Source organism: Eriocheir sinensis, unplaced genomic scaffold (genome assembly GCF_024679095.1).
Source record: "Eriocheir sinensis breed Jianghai 21 unplaced genomic scaffold, ASM2467909v1 Scaffold1566, whole genome shotgun sequence".
In the NCBI taxonomy this organism is placed as follows: Eukaryota; Metazoa; Arthropoda; class Malacostraca; order Decapoda; family Varunidae; genus Eriocheir; species Eriocheir sinensis.
In genome coordinates this window covers 50,871-56,870 of record NW_026110924.1, presented here as the reverse complement: position 1 = coordinate 56,870, position 6,000 = coordinate 50,871, and positions in this window count along the sequence as shown.

The following is a 6,000-nucleotide window of genomic DNA, read 5'->3' as shown; positions in this document are numbered from 1 at the left end:
GGAAATGTACAGAACAACTAAGTTAAGGGAAATAGAAAGATGTAAGGAAATATATATAAATAAAAATGAAGAAGAAGAAAAGAAGAAATGGAATGAACTTCTAGCAGAGGCAAAAGTAAGGAATAATGCAAGATCTGAAGAGGAAAAAAAGAGGTATTTTTTTTTTAGAGTTCTGGGAGATCGAGTCATGAAATGGTACATAAAGGAAACGCCGAAAGAGAACAGAAGCTAGACAAGAGTGAAACTAAGAAGGGATTAAGTGTAATGTATATGAATGTAGACGGGATAATATCTAGTAAGCTGGAATTACAAGACTACCTACAGGAAAAGGAGCCCATGATTGTATGCCTAACAGAAACTAAACAAAATGAAGTCATCCAAATAGTGTTTGATAATAACTACAATGTATGGAGGAAAGATAGAAAGGGCAAAGGTGGTGGAGGAGTGATGATAACGACGAGAAAGGCGTTACAGGTAACTCGATTTACGTGAGTTTGGTTTACACGTTTTTTAAATAACGCGGGGTCCAAAATCCAAATAAATGTTTAATTTACAAGTTTTTTCACTTATACGTGATAATTTATGAAGTGGCCATTAGATGTCTCACGCAACTGGACTCACGGCTCCGTGGCCACACAACTGAGCTCAGTTCTTCCTGCGCGCCACTTGAACAACAATACAGTACTCATGCTGCCACGTTACTCAACAATAGGGGTGGGCAGGTACCGGTACTAACGGTACCAGCTATACGGTACGTACCGGTACCAGACTGCTCGGTACCGGTACCAATACTAGCCAGTCGCTCATGGTGTCCCTCATTTCTTCCTCACACGAGTGAGGCTGAGACTGAGTGCTTGAGTGGATATCTCGGTGATATGGATATTCTCTCTCTCTCTCTCTCCACTGAATGAAGTCAATATTTATATTTCGATAGAAACCTACCTCTTGTTTGATTTACATTGTTTTTGATTTACACGACCTCTTCAAGGACACAATACTCGCGTAAATCGAGAGTTACTTGTATTAGTAAAATCAGTGGTATATGGAGAAGGAAAGGCAGAAATAGTGAGTGTAAATCTGGAGAGCATAAAAAGAGAAATGATGACGATTATAGCAACGTATGTACCACCAGGAACTAGCTCGTGGAGTAAAGATGAATACAAGACCGTGATTGAAGATACCATCCAGAGTTTAAGTAGACTACTCAAGACAAACAAAAGAGTTCTATTAATTGGTGATTTTAATTGTAAGGAGGTAAATTGGGAGATTTTTGAAAGTAGAGGTAGTGATACGGCATGTGGGGAAAGGTTTTTAAGATTGACGATGGAAAACTTGATGCAAAGGGTGAAGGAAAACACAAGATATAGAAGTAAAGACGAACTGGTGAGACTGGACCTGGTGTTAACAAAGGAAATGCACTTGATGAATGAATTAACCCCTTTTTTACCGCCGCCATCTGCGCTCGAGTGGAAAGTTTAACTCCGCTGCACCGCCGTTCCCCACGACCTGAGGGGTTACGCAGAGGTATTTTCACTTTGTTATAACGTCGAGTATAATTATATGTTCTATATGTATATTCTTTGCATGTATAGGTAGATATTGGCCACAAGGTCCGTATGTGATGTGTTGAAGTAACGTACATGTAATATTTATTATGTAACAACCCGGTCGCGGCGCACACTGAACAAAAAACCAACCATAGCCGTAGGAGTTAGGTGGACGACACACACTGCCATGTTATTTTTCACCCTCAAATTAAAAAGGTTGAATTTCAAATTTAAAAAAAGTTGAATTTCAAGTTAAAAAAGTTGAATTTCAAATTTAAAAAGTTGAAGTTCATATCAAAAAAGTTGAAATTCAAATTGAAGAAGTTGAAATTCAAATAAAAAAAAGTTGAATTTCAAATTGAAAAAGTTGAAATTCAAATTGAAAAAGTTGAAGTTCAAATTAAAAAAGTTGAAATTCAAATTAAAAAAGTTGAAATTCAAATTGAAAAAGTTGAAATTCAAATTTAAAAAGTTGAATTTGAAATTAATAAAGTTGAAATTCAGATAAAAAAAGTTGAAGTTCAAATTAATAGATGAAGTGCAAGTCATAGAAAGAGATATATGTGCATACCTACATACATAAATGCATACATCCACAAACTTTTATATATATATATATATATATATATATATATATATATATATATATATATATATATATATATATATATATATATATATATATATATATATATACACTTCATTAATTTGAACTTCAACTTTTTTAATTTCAAATTCAACTTTTTTATTTGAATTTCAACTTTTTTAATTTGAATTTCAACTTTTGAAATTGAATTTCAACTTTTTTATTTGAACTTCAACTTTTTAAATTTGAAATTCAACTTTTTTAACTTGAAATTCAACTTTTTAAATTTGAAATTCAACTTTTTTAATTTGAGGGTGAAAAGGTGTAGAAAGAATACAAAGGATGGGAACAAAAATGGTTCCATAGAGAGACCTACCAACACTGGAACAAAGAAGAGAAAGGGGAGATCTAATACAAATTTATAAATTATTGCGCAAAATGGAAGAAGTAGATAATGAGGAGTTACTACTAAAAGAAGGAATAAACACCAGGAACACAAGAGGACGCAGTAAAAAATTGAGGAGAGGAAGATGCTTGAGAGACCTAAAGAAATATAGCTTCCCACAAAGAAATATAGAGGTTTGGAACAGACTAAGTGAGGATGTAGTATCGGCGAAGAGTGTGCAATGCTTTAAGGAAAAGTTGGACAAATACAGATACGGAGACGGGACCACACGAGCGTAAGCCCAGGCCCTGTAAAACTACAACTAGGTAAATACACACACACACACACACACACACACACACACACACACACACACACACACTGTGTGGTGTGGTGTGATGTTGCTTGACGTGATGTGTGGTGTAGTGTAGTTGGGTGTGATGTGTGGTGTAGTGTAGCTGGGTGTGATGTGTGATATGGTGTGTTGTGAGGTGTGGGTGTGATGTGGCTGGGTGTAATGTCTGGTGTGGTGCGATGAGGCTTGATGCGCTATGTGGTGTGGTGTAAGGTGTAGTGTGGCTGGGTGTGATGTGTGGTGTGGTGTGGCTGGATGTGATGTATCATGTGGTGTGAGGTATGGTGTGACTGGGTGTGATGTCTGATGTGATGTGACTCGGTATGGTACATGGCATGGTGTGAGGTTTGATGTGGATGGGTATAGTGTGAGGTATAGAGTGAAAAGGAATTACTCGAGAAGTCAACCGATTAGGGATTGTCGTTTTTTACCTTTTTCTTTGTCCCGGGATTCCGGGATAAAATTAGTCCTAATCCCAGGATCCTGGGATTTTCAATTGTCTAAAATTGCACATTATACCTACTTTCCCTTTCAGGTTTTTGATGTACTTAACAGTAATAGATATGCAGAAATATTACTGTAGGTTGACTGTCTTATTAATTCCACTTAATGTTTAATTCCAAATTTCCAGCATGCACTTTGTTTCTCAACAAAGTAAAAGGAATAAGAATAAGAGCTAAAATATGTTTCGTTTACTACTTTATTTTTGTTCTTCTTCTGAACTCAAATGCGAATGACAATGTAAATTATACTTCATTATCACTGATAAAAAATACCTTTGTTTCCATTTATACTCAGTGAATTGAAAAGCATACTTAATGACAGAAAATGTAGTAAAAATAAATGAAGAAAAATTAAACGTAGGCATTCTTTATTTATAACATGAACTAAATGATAAAGAAATATCTCATAGAAAAGGAAAACGTGCTGCTTTTTGTAATTTTGTTAAGTTGTCACGCTCATCTCAATGCCATATACATACAGCAACGTGGAATATGCAGACATGGTGTTCATTATACGAGCTCTGTTACGGGTAACGGGAGTGCCATTGCTGCTTTATAATACTCAAGAGAATACCTAAACAGTAAGTCCTTCCTTCACACACACACACAAATCATTCCTCACAGGGCACCCTGTATATAGATATAAATAGGACCACAAGTCTACAACCATCCTGGAGTCAAATTTGCCCCTATTTTTGTACTTAGTTTCATCCCGGGATTTCCCCGGGATGTGCAAAAATATCCCAGGATTATTAAACCTTGAAAATTGTCCGGGATCACGGAAACAAACCCTGCAACAGATGGCAGCAAAACAAAATTTAATAAAGTAAAGGAGGTACTGTACTTGCTATGCTCAAGACACACCATTTTCAAGTACTATACAGTACCTCTCGAGTTTCGCTTGCTTCATTCCGAAGGTATAGCACTAAACTCGAGGATCGCGAAACTCCAGGTATTGAAATCCATGAAAAAGCGCTTATTGGTTCCGACCCGTGGAAGTAAATTACTTTTTTTTTTTTTCGACTTTACTCACTTGTTCTCTCAAAATACGTACCTTGGTAATAGGCAGCAAATGGGAAATGAGAACAGGTCGTTTTGAAGCTGCAGTTGAAGGCGGCTGCCTTACAATTGGCTGGCAGTTCTGAAAACACGTTTGTGATCCACGTGGTGTCGTCTGCTAAAGTAAGGGCGGTCGCTCGCGGTCACCCATAGTAGCTACAGTTGGACAAACCTATAGCTTCTGGTAGTTTTGTGTGTGTTATGGTATAATCTGCTAACTCTTTCAGTTATATATCATCAAATCACTAACATCATGACTGACTTTTCAATGCCTATTGACCGTAAACTGCCGCCGCAGCATAAAATAGCTCACAGAGAGGTTCAACTTGCTTACTGTTTCCATTTTCCCTCACCGCTCACAAAGATCACAAGTGGACAAACTAGAACAAAACCAGGCAAATTAATACTTTTAACCCGTGGGCTTCGGCTGTGGGAAAGCCAAGAAGTGGCCGAGAAACGACAAAATTACACTGCATTTTGAGACTAAGAAAAGAGCATGGAACGTACATCATAACCATACAGCCGTTAAAAATATTTACTTTTACTCAAACTCCATTTCTTTTGGGTGGTGTTTGTTACAAAATAAACTGTCTCGTGATGCGTGGCATCTAGCCGAGAATCGCTTGTTGTCTACTATAGAGAATTTGACAAGTGATTAATGTATGGACAGCTAATTCAGTCTGACATGACCTTACAGCACCACCTATGACAAAAAAGCTCACGTCAAGATCACTCACCCATCACAATGACCTAGGGCATTCAAGGTGGGTTGCGCTATGCCACCACCGCCTACAATTAGCTCGAATCAGGTGTTTTATGGCGAGCCCTTTTGAGGGTCCACCGTACCACAGCCACGACTCGTGAAAGCCCAGAAAAGGGTCTGCCGACGTTCTCGGGTTAATGCTGTGTATTCCCACAGCGCGCATGCGTGGTGGACAGCAGAATGACTAATTTCAGCGGGGAGATCATTCTCATAACACCGGCCAGTGTAGTGGACCCGACCGTCACTGCCATGTGATGTGATGGTGTCGGAGGTATTGCCTTTACAACAGCACCAGTGTAGTGGACCTTATTCTTCTTCTTTTGACCTGTAACGCTTTATATCACTTCTTAGGTCCTCTTTCTCCACACTTTTATACTTCACAACATGCACTTAGTTACTTCGCAGTGCACAGTTATTCACTTCACCCTGAACTTAGGTGTTTTTCTGTCCTTTTCTTTCCCTGATTTTGCTTTTCTGTGCCCTATTGCCATTTTCCACTTGTACTTTTCACCGTCACTGCCATGCATTACAGGTCAAAAGAAGAAGAAGAAAAGGAAAACAACACTGAGAGTTCTACAGTTTTCATATACTGGAGAAAACATATTTTGGACTGTGATTCCACAGCACGGGGTGTTCTCTTATCTTGTTAATCAAGTAGTAAGCAAACCAGCTCTGCCAGTCCATTTTATGAGTCTATCGGTGGGCCATCTTCCACTGCTCCTCACTCCTCAGCCACTGCCGACATCTGGTTGTTTACATACAGCCACGCCATGCCCGTCCCCACAACCGTTTTCCATTCATA